Source organism: Urocitellus parryii, chromosome 7 (genome assembly GCF_045843805.1).
Source record: "Urocitellus parryii isolate mUroPar1 chromosome 7, mUroPar1.hap1, whole genome shotgun sequence".
NCBI lineage: Eukaryota > Metazoa > Chordata > Mammalia > Rodentia > Sciuridae > Urocitellus > Urocitellus parryii.
The window spans coordinates 115,520,838-115,536,439 of record NC_135537.1 but is presented as its reverse complement, the minus strand read 5'-3'; the positions used below and the strand labels follow the sequence as shown (position 1 = coordinate 115,536,439).

The window sequence follows — 15,602 nt, the reverse complement described above, 5'->3', positions numbered from 1 at the left end:
TTGAATACCATCAAATGGAATGAAAAACACCAAAATTTGGCATACAAAAATGTTCTCCAATGTTCCTACTTTTTATTCTATTAAGTGATTTTAAATGATGGATGTGTAAATCTGAAAGCATACTTTACTACTACTACTACTAGAATAAGGGAGAAAAATTTGGTGTTTGATCTGGAAAAAAAAGTCTGAAGGTACAAATTCATCTTTGTTAGCAAGGGGCATTGTTTTTAACTATTAGCTATAAAATTTATCATTTTGTTTTTAAATCAACCATTACCTAATTTTGCCATATTAGAAGTTCCTATCTCTTTTCTATAGCTCCAAATAGAGGTAACCATTGCTGGAACATTTAGTCTCTTTTCGGGAACTTCCCAGGCATAATCAAGTTCACCCATCTCAAAGTTTTCTCTTTTACTTAACATGGCTTCATTTCCATGTCAGAATATGATTCTTTTTTTACTATACTGCATGGTAGCTAGATGTCCTAGAATCTAGCTTAACATTAACCAGGTAATCATGGATAAAGATATAAGCCATTTCTTGTATTGTGAAAAAGATACTGCAATAAGAATCCATAAGTCTATGTCTTTCCACATTACTGTGATTATGTCTATGGTTGAAAATCCCCAGAAGCAGTATATCTGAGGCAAAGGGTATAAATGTCATGTATTTGGGTTGGTGTTGCTAAGTAGTCCTAGTGAGGGTCACTTTGTTTTGTTTTGTTTTGTTTTGTTTAATTCGGGTCACTTTTTATCTTAAGGAGAATACTGATATCAATATTTTTTTATGAAAAAAATTAACAGACACAAATTGAAGCCAGAGTTTCTTGAGCTAGATAAAAAGTAGAACTTCATCATCCATGTGTGACCCAAAGTCATCACATCTTCTTTTCTAAAGAAGCGCCATTCTTGTCCAGGCTCTGGATGCCATCTGCCACACTGCTGCTTCGGTCGGCTGCAGCCCATGTCTGTGCTGAGAGCTTTCGAGCTGCTTTCTTCCTCCCAAGCATAGTTACAGCAAAGACAAGGGAGGCTTGGAAACGCAGATAGGTTCTCAGACCCCTCCTGAAATACCTACTCTCTCACCTAGGGGCCACTGACCTGAGGTTGGGGTCCTCAGTGACAACCATTATGCTAACTTTCCTGACCAAAGTATTACCAGCCCCAGGGACTCTTTAAAATTCACTTTATTTTTCTTTTACCTAACTCAGAACATCAGGCAGAATACATATCCATGTAAGATGAATGCAGTGCACAGTTGAAAATTCTCCTGCTACGAGTCTCTCCACACCTTGAATTTTGGACTCTCAAGCCATTTTTAAGTGCAGCTTCATTTTTCTTCCCTGTCATTACCTGATTTCATCTGAAAATCTCAGCATGTGCTTCTCTTTTCCCTTAATTCATTAGATTTGGCATTGCTGTTTATTATATCAACTTGACATCTGTCTAATATAACATCTTTGAAGCACCAGGATGTTTTAAAAAAACAGAAAGAGAGGGGATTTAACTCTCCAGGGTAACTGGAGACTGTTTAAATTTATAGAGGTGACTTTAGCCCTTTGTAGATCTTTCTCTAGATAGAAATATATTTGTAATCAAAATGATAATCCATATTCCCTCATTCTTCAGGGGAGATGAAGGGAAAAAGACTTGGGGGAAGGCTGAGCTATTTATTCAGAGATTGTTTAAAGTCAGTGTTGGTCTGTCCTGGGAGAGAAGATTGTATTAGCTTGATAAAGCTAACCCTTTCAGCCTGGGGGAAAAAAGAATTATACAAGGTTTCCTTGGCTTCTCCAAAGAGGAATTCAGCTTGAACATGCCAAAACCTTCCAGATTGTAGGGTATGCTTCCAGAGATAATACGAACATAAAAGCAATACTGATTTTTTTTTTCTTTTCTGATGGGAAACAGAAAACGTTACAACAGATCCCAGGCTTTAGAGTGCGAGCCCCAGGAGCACGGGGAAGGGCCATGGCCACCTTCAATAAAGACAGTCTCATAAAAAAATGTCATTAACTGTCTGCACCAAGAAGATGTGCCTTGTTTGGAGTTCTGGTTTGGATTCTTTAGTACAAAGTATTAATAAAAAGCAAACAGGGCTTTGACTGGGGTTTAAGTCAGGGCACTAGCTCTTTCCTGCAGTGCCACACAGATCAGGTAGCAGGCAAGGACAACAAGTGGGGTCAGAGCACAGAGGCAGGCACAGCAGGAGGGATCCATCCCCTAAATTTCTCAAAGCAGATAAGACTGGGGCTTAGCTAGGAAATGCTGTTGACCTTGGCCCTGGAACCTAATCTCTCTGTCCCCGTGACCTTTGGTATGGCGTTAGTCTCAGATTCTTCTTCAGTCTCTAAACTTGATGATTATTATGCAATGATGCTCATGGCTATCTGTTCCTAGTTATTCATCATCCCACCAAAGGGATAGAAAAACTCATAGTTAGCGATCCCTTCATTTGTTTCCGTCTGCTTTGTACCTCTGAAGCTGAACATATTAGTCATGTTGTATGACAAGGATTGCAGGGATATTCCCAGCTGTTCAGCGGGAGAGGGGTGAAATGACAGGCAGAGAAGCCTCTATCAATAATACAAAGCGCCATGGGTGAGGTGCGCACAGCAGCTTGGTTGTTGTCAGCAATCTAACCAGACCCCAGCTGTCTCCTGTGGGAGGTGTCCCCAGCGGAGCTGAGAGGAGCTTCCTGGGGACAGAGAAGGGGAAAAAGGAGAAAGGGAGGGAGGGAAAGGAAGAGGGAGGGAGAAAATAAATAAATGAAAAAACGCGCCCATTATGGTTAAAATTGGCAATCCTTTTTGTTGAGTTAAATGGAAGCAAGTTATGATCTAAATCAATAGAATTGATAGCGTTTCCATCTTGAAAGGTTAACTGTATTTTTGACACTCTCTTATCTCCCAAGCAACTTGGCTTTTAAGAAAAAAGAAAACAATCCTCTGGGCAAGGAGCCTCGGATACACTTAATTTAAGGCTAATGTTGAAGACTGGTCATTGACCTTGAAATTACATTAGTGCTAACGAAGGACAGTGCAGAATGTGTCCAGCCTGGATTCCTGTAAGTGATGAGCTTGGCATAGTGAGGGCCCCATGCCTCTGTCCCCCACTAATCTGGGATCTGCCTTCCCTGGGTCCTGATGCCTCACCTGGCCCAACTCAACCTTGCAGAGCAAAGAGCTACCATAGCTGTAAGTTCTCCAAAGGAGACAGGCCCTGGAGTGAGTCATTGCCAGTTAATATGCGCATTTCCCTTCCCAGAGCAATGAAATTCACAGGCAAAATATCAGCTGGAAGGAACGTTAAAAAAATCACTTAAATAGGGATCCCCATAGACCTGTCACTTAGATTTAGCAATTATGAATGTTTTGCTGTGTGAGGGTAGTAGTTATTTTGCAGAAATATTTTAAATAACAGACACTGTGTCACTTTGCTCCTAAATATTTCAGTATGCCTAAAAAGTAAAAACATGTTCTTACAGAACTATGACATGATTATCACACCTAACAAAATGAATAATAATAATTCCTGAGTATCGTCCACTATCCAGTCCCTATTACAAGCCCCCCAACTTGTCCTAAAATTCTGTTTCACAGTTGACTTGTTCAAATTGCAATTTAAACATGGCTCACACTTGGTATTGACTAGTCATGCCTCTTTTAGTCTAGAGCAATGCAGTAGCCTCTGGCCACATGTGCCTAAGGAGCACTTGAAAGGTGGCTTTTCTAAATTAAAATGCACTATAACTGTAAAACAACTGTTTAATGAATAATAACATTAAAAAAGAAAGGTATGAGAGCTCATTGATAATTTTACATTGATTTTAGGTTGAAATTCCAATATTTTGGACATGTTAAGTATAATAAGATGCATTATTACTTTTTTAAAACTCTTTTTTAGTTGTTGATGTACCCTTTTTTATTTACTTATTTATATGGGGTGCTGAGAATCAAATCCAGGGCCTCACACATGCTAGGCAAGTTGTGGATACCACTGAGCCACAACTCCAGCCCCACATTATTACTTTTTTAATGTGAGTTATATAAAACTTAAGTTTATGTAGGGGTTCATATCATATTTCTGTTGAGAGGTGCTGATCTAAAACTCTTCTCTATTTCATCTAAAACAGTTTCTTCCTCCCTTTTGTCCCCATGCCAGATCAGCACCCTGAAGCTTTACCCTCATTCTGGATTTTTCAGATGGCATCTCCATGATGTAGTTTAATAATTTGTTCCTCAATGCCCCTTATTTTCATCAGCTGGTCATTTAGATGAAGGCTTGACAGTGTCCTCGGGGCTCAGGGGCCGAGCGCACGCAGTGGCGCAGCTCTCCCTCCGCCTGCCAGTCTCGCCTGCGATCCCGGCCCGGGGCTGTGGCTCGGACCCAGGCAGCCAGCAGCCCGCGCGGGAGCCGGACCACCGCCAGAGGAGCTCCGACGGCATGCTGAGCCCCCTCTTCCGCTGAAGCCCGAGTGCAAAGAAGCCCGGGCAAGCTCAGGCTAAGGAGACCAAGGCGGCGAAGCGCGAGACAGCGGGAGAGCAGCGAAGGAGAAGGAGGAGGAGGCGAACCCGGAGAGGGGCAGCAAAAGAAGTGGTGGTGGTGGGCGTCGTGGCCATGGCGGCGGCTATCGCCAGCTCTCTGATCCGTCAGAAGAGACAAGCCCATGAGCGCGAGAAATCCAACGCCTGCAAGTGTGTCAGCAGCCCCAGCAAAGGCAAGACCAGCTGCGACAAAAACAAGTTAAACGTCTTTTCCCGGGTCAAACTCTTTGGCTCCAAGAAGAGGCGCAGAAGAAGACCAGAGCCTCAGCTTAAGGGTATAGTTACCAAACTATACAGCCGACAAGGCTACCACTTGCAGCTGCAGGCAGATGGAACCATTGATGGCACCAAAGACGAGGACAGCACTTACACTCTGTTTAACCTCATCCCTGTGGGTCTTCGAGTGGTGGCTATTCAAGGAGTTCAAACCAAGCTGTATTTGGCAATGAACAGTGAGGGATACTTATACACCTCGGAACATTTCACACCTGAGTGCAAATTCAAAGAATCGGTGTTTGAAAATTATTATGTGACCTATTTGTCGATGATATACCGTCAGCAGCAGTCAGGCCGAGGGTGGTATCTGGGTCTGAACAAAGAAGGAGAGATCATGAAAGGCAACCATGTGAAGAAGAACAAGCCTGCAGCTCATTTTCTGCCCAAACCACTAAAAGTGGCCATGTACAAGGAGCCGTCGCTGCACGATCTCACGGAGTTCTCTCGATCTGGAAGTGGGACCCCAATCAAGAGCAGAAGTGTCTCCGGAGTGCTGAACGGAGGCAAATCCATGAGCCACAATGAATCAACGTAGCCAGTGAGGGCAAAACAAGGGCCCTGTAACAGAACCTTACCTCCAGGTGCTCTTGAATTCTTCTAGCAGTCCTTCACCCAAAAGTTCAAATTTGTCAGTGACGTTTACCAAACAAACAGGCAGAATTCACTATTCTATCTGCCATTAGACCTTCTAATCATCCATACTAAAGCCCCGAAATTTAGATAAAGCTTGTGCAAAAGAATGCCAAGCATTATCAATGAACTAAACCTGGGAGAAGGACTGCCAAATTTTCTCACAATCTTACGTATACGTTGGGGATGACAACCAAAAATATTTCACAGCACTAACGGTGATCAAAATTTGCTCTCCAACCAAGAAAATTTTAAAGACCACAATTGTTCTTCAAAAACAAAACAAAACAAAATTAACCGCTTAAATGTTTTATAGGGGCAAACAAAATTATGTGAACAGTGTTGTTTTCTTGGCTTAATGTTTTCTATCTATGCTTCATTCAACTGTACTCTTCACTTTCATATAGCACAACTTTATGGTTTCTGAATTCAATGGTTCTAATTGACTCTGTGTCACCTAATCCAAATCAACCAAATTCAGGGTTGAATCTGAATTGGCATCTCAGGCTCAAGGTAACAGTGTTCTTGTGATTTTACCAACTATTTTATTTAGATTTGTAGTATTCTGGTCAGGTTCTTGTGCTGTACTTTGTGAGTAGAAATTAAGTTATATTGTCAACCCTGGTCAGTAAAGATAACTTTAAAAAAAGAATATCCTTAAGTGTAGATTTCTCTTAATTCCATTTGTGTATCATGTTAAACTATTGTTGTGGCTTCTTGTGTAAGACAGGAACTGTGGAAATGTGATGTTGTCTTTTGTGTTGTTAACATAAGAAAAGTCTTCTCTGTATATGTACAAGTCCTCCTGTCATTGTATTTGGCACGTGAATATTGTGTACAAGGAAATGTTAAGACTGGTTACCCCTAAACAACATATATTATACATGCTACTGGAAAAGTGTTTAAGACTTAGCTAGGTTTCCATTTAGATCTTCATATCTGTTGCATGGAAGAAAGTTGGAATCTTGGCATAGAGTTGCATGATATGTAAGATTTTGTGCATTAATAATTGTTAAAATCTGTGTTCCAAAAGTGAACATAGCATGTACAGGCAGTTTTCTGTCCTGTGCACAAAAAGTAAAAAAAAAAAAAAAAAAAAAAAAAGTTGTTTAATATTTGTTGTTGTATACCCAAATACGCACCGAATAAACTCTTTATATTCATTCAAAAAAAAAAAAGATGAAGGCTTGCTTAGACTTGGGTTTAAATATTTTAATAAGAATGTTCACTGATGCTACATATTTAGAGGAAATGTCTCAGAATGCACCTGATCATTGGTTCCTGTCTTTGCGCTAAACCTGACAAGTCCCTCTGTTGGCAAGCTGCATTTCTATCCGCACAATCAGTGATAATCTGCTACTAATAATTTGACATTCCAAGATCCAGCCTTTAGGGCTGGGGTTGTGACTCAGTGGTGGAGCACTTGCCTAGCATGTATGAGGCACTGGATTTGATCCTCAGTGACACATAAAAATAAATAAAGGTATTGTGTCCATCTACAACTAAATACATATATATAAATAGATATCTAAAGAACCACCCTTTAGCTTCATAGTTTTTGACTGTTCTCTGTCATCTGAATCAGTTATTTAATTGGAGTTTGTAAAATGACTTTTTAAAAAATTATTTTACTTAGATGTATTAGTTAGATTTCATATGGAAAGAAAATATATCAGAACATTGGACCATTTAGTTACCCTGAAATATCACTTCTATAGGGAAGACTAGATAATTCCATGATTTATTCCCTGTAGTTGTCAAATTTTAGTATAATGGGTTGGAATACAACTCTCTTTTATGACAAATGAATGTTTTTTCTTGCTTTTTGAGTGTTATGAACTCAGAGACTTATATATATATATATATCAAATAAAAATTTTAATATTTGAATTAGCTTCTAGTATTTAAAAATCTAGGAAAAAAAGGAATCTAAGAATTTTGCATAGGACCCATATTTCTGGATTCTCACAGAAAACCGGGAGCTCTCCCGCAGTGGCCCCATTTGTAACCCCAGAGCTCTGTGGAGTGGGTGTTTGGCTCCATCCTTAAGGCACAGGTGCCCCCCCCCACGTTGTGACCATCCCCACCCAGTCACTGAGTTGGTTGTGTGCCTTGTCTCTGTGAGTATTGGGTTTGTGACCCCAGTCCAGGTACTTATGTCATAAACAGGGAAATGAAAATGCAGACCGAGAAGGAACCAGGGTGGATACCAAAATGAGTGGCAGAATGGGGACTAAAATCTAGGTTTCTTCATCCCAGGAGGACCAGTATTCTCCTGAGTCACAAGGTTCTTTCCCAGAAAGCCCAGGTGGGAAGGCGACATTGTGCTTATGCGCTATGTTTTCCATATGCAGATGAAAGCTAAAGCCGCAGCTGTCACTGTCGCTGTCTCTGACTTCCATTAGGCTTTCTGAAACCCTAGGCAGATGCTACCCACAACATTAGCTCTACTCTGGGACCCTCCTCTGGGATTATGATCAACAGAGTCAATGTCAAGTACTCCAAATTAATAGGATGAGTGCAACCACTTTGGAGACCCCTAGGGCAATATTTATCAAAAAAATAAGTACATTTACCCTTTTGGGTAAATGCAGCAATTCCACTCTTGGGAGTTTTTCTAATATATTTATATCTCTAGCTATCTATCTATATGTGTGTGTGTGTGTGTGTGTGTGTGTGTGTGTGTGTGTATCATTCCAAGATCTGTGTACCTTGAAATTTACCTGCCATCACAGAAAGCTAGATGCAACTTTCAATAGAGTACCAGTTATAATTTATGGCACACCATATGAAGGAATAGTCAGTACGTGGCTATTTAAAGGAGTTGGGTAGAGCTATACACGCAGACACTGGAAGAACTGATTTGGAAGATGTACAGTTAAACTACAAAAAATACAAAATCACAAAATTTTAAGGAAAATACACAAGCAAATATTAAGATCTTTGGAGAAAGAAACCAGAGATCAGAGTGAAGAGAAAGATACTGATGACTGGTTTTACTCTTCATTTTGCATCCATCTTTAAGGGTTCCTTAAAAAAATAAAATAAAATCATGGGTATCTATTAATATTAGTATTAAATTTGTAAAAAAAATTGAGTATTTAAATAAAGAAAATGGATTAAGAAAATCAATTGTGCATTTTAAAAAATCTATTGTTTACTGGACAACAGCATTAACAGTACTTCTCAAACTAGCCACAGCTAATGGTGTTCCTCTGATATCTCCCAAACACTTAGCCAGGTGCAGTGGGAAATGCAGGCAAGCAATGAAAAACTTGGGGTCAAGTTAGGGAGGAAAAACAACACACCTGAAATGCTCAGAACAGCAGCAGGCGGCTGGAATTGCATGCTGATCCTGGCTTCTAGATGCTGCGTGCTTCGGAATACAAAAGAGAATGTCCTATCAGGAGACTGGTCAGGTAGGGATGGAATACCTAAGCCAAATGAACTGAAATGAAGAACCCAGGCTGGGTAGACACAAAGAACAGGGAGAACAGCTGGGGAGGAAAGGCAAAGCAAGGACCAGAGTGAGAAGTGGGAAAGTCTGGTGTAAGGGGAAGCGTGTAGGAAGTCCCAGGGAGGAGATGGGGTTACACACAGGTTGGCCACTTGCTGCAGACAGCAGGCAAGCCCTAGCTTCCTCTTCTGTAAAATGGGTAAAACATCATACAGACATCATGAGGAGGAAAGTGGGGAACGTTTGTAATACACCCCACCCTGCCAGCTCCATGGAAGTGCCTGTCTGTGGGAAGGGAAGGAGAGAGGGCCTGTGCAGGTCAGCCTGTGGCTCACAGCCTGCCTTCAGAGTTAGTCTAACTTGACTCCTCTGCTTCCCGGCTGTGTGACGCGAAGCTTACCCGACACCTTGAATCTTTGGTTTTCTTTTAAGTGGGCAGAAAGGGAAGGAAAAAAAATGGGCACATACTAAGTATTTCATACACGACCTGCGTTAGTGTATAAGGGCAAGTCAATTCAAAAAGGTAGGGCAGCTGTCCTCTGCAGCCACAATCTGCATCCAATAATCATGCATCTTAAAATGAGGAAAGAGGAGTTTGAAGGTTTCCAACGCATAGAAAAGACAATATTTAAGGAGATTGAAATGCTGATTACCCTGATTTGATCATTACATGGTGTGTACATGTATTTAATTACAATATGGTGCCCCAGAAATAAGTACAAATACTCTATGTCAGTAAAAAATTAAAATTAAAAAGTTGAAGATGATCCAGCACAGCCAGCATATCTCTGCAATCTAAGTGTCAGGTAGTTTTAAAACATGCTTCTATCAAATCCTCTCCAAGACTAACTCAGACAGGCTAGAGAAGACACGGTGAAGAAATGCCCCCCTAGAGACTGCTGTAACTCAGACTTGAACCTGCTCCACTGTGCTCTGAATTGCCAGCTGTCCTTGCTGTAACCCTGACTCCTACTGTGCCATCTCATGTGTGCCTCCTTTATTCTGAACTCAGGAGATGGAATTATCCAGAAAAGTACCTGCAGGCTGGTTAAATGGTGCCGACTTCTTAATGCAGTAGAGCAAGCGCACACTTTCAAGATGCCAACACGACTCACCTGCAGTGAGACAGCTTCAAGATCTTTCCTGAGCTATGCATTTCTTTTAGATTCTACAAAACCTTATTTTTAATCAGAGATTCCTCATTAAAAGCATGCTCATTAGTAGTTAATGATAAGTCATAGGAAATCAGTTTAAATCCACAACATTGTTCTTCTCCCTTGTATCCCAAACTGTCTTGGGAGACTGCACAGAAAAGAGGGCTGCTAATAGTACAGCTACTACAGCTCCTAGAACCCATAAATTATACAAAATGTGCTCACTATGGTCTAACATACATATATCTGTTCCCTACTTAATAATGTTTGGTTCGCAAGAGTTTTTAATAATTACTCAGTATTTAATTGCCATTTGTCACAGAAGTGTAAAGTACACTGGCTGAGATGAGTCAGGGCTAATGAAATGAGGCTGCATCAACACGTGCAAAGCTAGTTCATTTTAAACACAGCTTTCTCAGCTTCTGTTTCTGTGCCTGGTGTAACACATCGGGTACCACTCCCTATTTCCAGGGTCTAGGAGTTTCACTGGTGTTTTTGTAAATGAGTAAGGGTAAGGACTTCAACTTCCTTCTCAGTCTATAGGGAAGGTTCCAGGCATCCTTCTTAAGAGTGAACCACGTTTGAAAAGTGGTTCTCTGTGCAGAATTCAGGCTTGCGTTGACCATCTAACTTGGCAAGTGTTGTGTGGGTCGTTTTATCCATCACTGATGCCGGCCAAATGTGTACTGATGTTTAAGTGTATACAGATGTGTATAGGTGTTTATAACAGATGTGTGTGTGTGTGACTGTGTAAACATACAGTTGTGCACAATTCTACAAATGCACGTGTATGTTTATGGCTAAAAAATTTATCTCTATACAAACGGAGCTAGCTCATGTAGAGGAAACTGTGCTCATTCAGATCCTTTAGCCTTGAGGATGATTGCTCTGCGACAAGAGGGTAAGTTGCAGCAAGCTTTCAGCCACCTTCTCAAGTCGCTAAATAGCCCTCATCTCCACAGCTAGACTGAAATTCCAAAGAGCTGTATACTCTTACGCGATCATCATCAAGGGGAGAAGATGATTCCTTAAGAGGTTTGTTTTCAGCCCAGATGGTTTGGTTCTGCACACGAGCACATGATTATGTGCTTCTTTTGGTTTTGAAATCATGTACCTATCTGTCCATGTTTAACAAGAAGCGAAACAGTGCACATTTGTAACAGATTTGACTAATGGGCTTAAAGCAGATCATGCAAAAGGAAAGGGAGCTTCTCTGGGGAGATGACTGGAAGTACAGCCCAGTCTAAGTAGCAAGGCGAGAGATCTCAGCTCTCTGCACCCTTCACCCTGCTCAAACCCAGACCAGAAACCCAATTTCTGCTGTAAGAAGGAGCTGAGTGTGGGGAATCTGCATAGTGGAAAGTCGGAAGCATCATTTTGTTCTTTGTGTCTTTATTTCTTGCAGCGCCTAGATAAATCTTCAGGCTATCTTCTTAAAACTCTAGGCTGCGGATTACAACTCAAATGCCTTCAAGTAAAGTAATTGAGTGAAGCAGGCAGGCTTAATAAAATTACTTCTCTATGAGACAAAAAACAGCAATGCAAGCTGAATGACAGATGGCAGTGGACACAGCCTTAGTGTTAGGAGGCAACAGGGACCTCTGTGGATGATGCCGAGCTCAAAACAAAATTGCCTGTGTCTTCTGCAGATGGCTGCCACTGAGCCATGTGCCTTAGAAGAGAGAGCCTACCTTGATGAGTATTCTGAATCTTCAAGAGAAGCCCAGGTCCAGATGTTTATGTGAATTTCCTGATTCTAAAATATTAGCTCAGAGTTGTTTTAAAAAATTTGAGGAAGGCAAATTAAATGCCAGTTTGCCACATGTGCTGTAGGTGAAGGGAGGATCCATAAGAAATAAGACTCCATACAAAATATTGGTGGTCTGTCCAAGAAAGGCTCAGGGCAGAGCCCCCGTCCACATAGGCAAAATGGGTAGACTTTTATTTTACCACAGGACACATGCACATATGTCTGAGGTGGCTTGCATAGAAAAGCCCTTACTGTTTTCGGAGAAGAGGCAAGCGGCCTGGGTGCACCCTTGATGCAACTTCCACGTCACCATCACAATGAAAGGCAGGAGACAAGGCAGAGTAAGGGATGGATAGTCTTATCAGTGTCTTTGAAGAGAAATGTGTGCCATTTCTCTGCAGGAACTTGAGGCAGTACACCTTTTTTCTTCTTAATCCACAATACAGGGTGATCAAAGCCAGAGGAATTGTAGGCACTTTATTATCTTGTCTGTTTTCTTATTTGAAGATGAAAAAGGTCTGTAAAAGACTATGTTTACTGGTCTTTAGAATTCCTTTCTTTGTTGTGTTTCCTTGCACAGTTACCTTGATTATAGGTGTTTCAAAGTCCCTAGTTCTAAGAGCAAGAAGTCCCTGGACCCTCCTTAGCAGCAATCAATCCAGAGCAGTGTCCCTTCTCACCTCAGCAGTATGGTCTGTGAAAGGTCTGGGAATTGGAGACACTATTAATTTAGACTCTTCAGAGCCCTGTGTCCTCCTCCTCTGCTCATCCTTCTTGACATCAATATTCGTCCCCATAGGGTGACATCATCTTTGCTGGAAACCTGCCCTCAGTCTTCTGCAGACTGCACCATGGACCGCATGCAATCCGGACAGATTAGGAATGATGGGGCAAGGGTATAAGAAGGTCAGGAGGCTCTGGGTGGCCTGTCTACTACTGTCGTACCTCTGACATGGTCACTGTTACTTGCAGAATGTTTACGGGGAATATAATGCAGCAGTTTAAAAAGACAAGTGTAATCAAAATGCAGTAGCATGGAAAGGGCTCACTCTAATGTGGAATTGTGTTTTAATCTATTTTTAAAATGGGCAATATATTGAAATGATCCAAAATTCAAAAGGTACAAAGGTCCTACAGTGAAAAGCCTCCTTGCCACTCCTGTGTAGCCACCCAGTTAGGTAAAAAACAACAAAGAACGTAAAACAAACCCCTTCCCCATGAAGAACCACACATCCATGCCCACAACCTATTCATAGAAGAAAGACCAAAAGAAATAAGTGGAATGTTTACAGTGGTTATTTTGAATTAAAAATTTATGAGTAATTCTTTTACCTTTCTGTTTTGTGAAATGTCTTTACACTATGTGTACTGCTTTCAGGAAATAATAAATGTATTGTACATATAAAACACCATCATTGAAGTCACTGAAGTAAAAAGAAGACAAGAAAAGTCACTCATTTTCTCCCAAACCCGGAACTCACCACTAGTGAGATTTAAGATTTGTGCCTGCTTTGTACACAACTATACTCACATGACTGTTGAATTTTTGTTCACCTTCCAACGAACAAAACATGAAGGACAGCTTTATCATGGAAAAACAACTTTCAAAAACAGAGACTTGCATTAGCAAGTGGGCAGGTGTTAAAGGAAGTAGGGAACAGTAGGGGCATCTGCTCTGCTTGTGACCAACCAGCAACACAGCAGATAAGAAGGGTACAGGGAAATAGTTATCTCGGGATCTCAGGATCCACCTTGAGGTATGAAACCTGGGGTGGAGGCCACCACCCCCAGGTGACTCACAGCTTCCGTTCTCCACAGCACAGGGCATGGCACAGCAGAAAGCCTGCCATCAGCCCCTTGTTCCCAGGGACAAAGGGATGCAACAGTGATCTCTGCAATTTTAACATTAAGTATGTACAAATAACCTATGAATACTTTATTTAAAAAATGATTTAGAATACAGAATATCTAGAGTTATAAAGTATATGTTTGGGGTAATATATTTTTCTCTATTTAAAAAATAATAACATAGGAGATTCCCCCAAACCCTCTTCTCTCAAGCCCACTCCTTCATGGACACATAACTCTGTGGCCATCTGGGATCTAGACAGAACTTTCCTGATGCACTTGCATCCAAATCCATAGCCATGTACGGATGTGTAATGAATGGATCCTTCTTTTTTTTTTAATTAAACTTAAACTCTCATGTTTTTCATCCCCTGGGCTCTAAATCTCACTTATTCTAAACTCTTTTCTAGAGCAATGATGTTTACTGTGTAAGAATCACCAAATGCTAAATGTGCTCTTCTCAGCAAATGCAATTCATTTGAGAATAACTTCCAATAAATTGCCTCTGATCTTTCCTTATTGCTAGAGACAATGGGCAATGCCCAAGCAGTGGAGGGTCCCACTAAAGAAGTCACTGGCTTTCATCTTTTCTGTATGTTGAAGTGTAATAGCCTAGTATGGTACATTATGTGTATTTTTCCATTTCCTTTCCTTTCTTGAACATGAAAATACCAGAGGATGGTGGGGTGTCGTATTTCCCTTATGAGAAAACTACTGGCAACCCTTTCCTGCAGCATGTAAAGAATTTGAGGGGGAAATCAGGACTTGCTGAGAGGTGGGGCTCAGGGCTCGCTGTTTCTACAGCTCTCTCCCTTCTTCATGCTTTGCTTCCTGATGCTCAGCCTCCATAAGAACTGACCTGGAAAAAAGGAATTTCTGTGCACATGTGTGCGCTGTCACTCTGAGGCAGCAGGTAAAATTTCCTACCTCTCCCCCTTCTTTTGTTCCTCTTGCATCTTACTGGCACTAAAGCCCTAATGTGACCCCAATAAATGAAATGTGTTTTAATAAAATGTTATTTGACTCAAAAATAATTGGACAATATTAAATCAGACAGACACCATCTTCTGCTCTCCACCTTCTTTCTTCTGCATCCTCTGAAGTCTTCCTTCTCTCTAACTGGGTGATAGTGGAAAGGGTGGGGCTGTAAGGAGGGTGGTAAAGCAGGCTTCTCTGAGCGAATGCGGTGTAGCAAGTGGAGGACAAAGTCCTGGAGGCAGAGAGACATGTTCAGTCCATGCTTCTGTGCTACCTCATGGACATGTTCCCTAGCATTTTAATTGTAGCATCTTCATATGTAAAATCAGAATAGATGTGCCGCTTTATAATGTTCTGAAGTTGAAATGGATAGATAGTAGGGGTGTCAGCCTTCGGTCATGGTAACAAAATATATGAGATAACTAACTTATAAAGAGAAAATGGTTATTCTTGGCTCACAGTCTTAGAGGTTGCAGTCCATGATGGAGTGGCCCCCCATGCTTTTGGCCTCTAGTAGGGAAACCAGATAACAAAGGTGGGGAGTGCATGCTGGAGCAACAACAATTACATCATGAGCCAGGAAGCAAGAGAGAGAAAGGAAGGGGCTGGGGCCCCACCATCCTTCAAGAGCATATCCAATGACCTACAGACCTCCCAGTAGATCCTGCCTACCAAAGGTTCTGCCACCTCCCAGTAGCACCACCCTGGGGACCAAGCCCTTAACACATCCCGTTAGGAGACATTGAACACCCTAACTATAACAGAAGGTGCCCATCCAGTGTTCATCTCCAAGCGCAAACCACTCGCGACTCTTGGTATTTCCTGGTGTTTGGTGGATACATCTCTGTGGGTGAGCAGTATTTGGAATTCCCCGTGTTTTTAAGTAAACAGTGAGATTGTAACATTGAGGAGCCCAGGACATTCTAGAACCTTAGTGCCACTCTTGGCCCCTTGTGCTGCCAA

General features: G+C 41.4%; 1 pseudogene; it reads left to right on the top strand.

Annotated features, from left to right (window-relative positions):
* The first annotated feature begins 4,619 nt into the window (after positions 1-4,619).
* LOC144255879 (fibroblast growth factor 13 pseudogene) lies at positions 4,620-5,427 on the top strand (annotated as a pseudogene).
* The last annotated feature ends 10,175 nt before the right edge of the window (positions 5,428-15,602 follow it).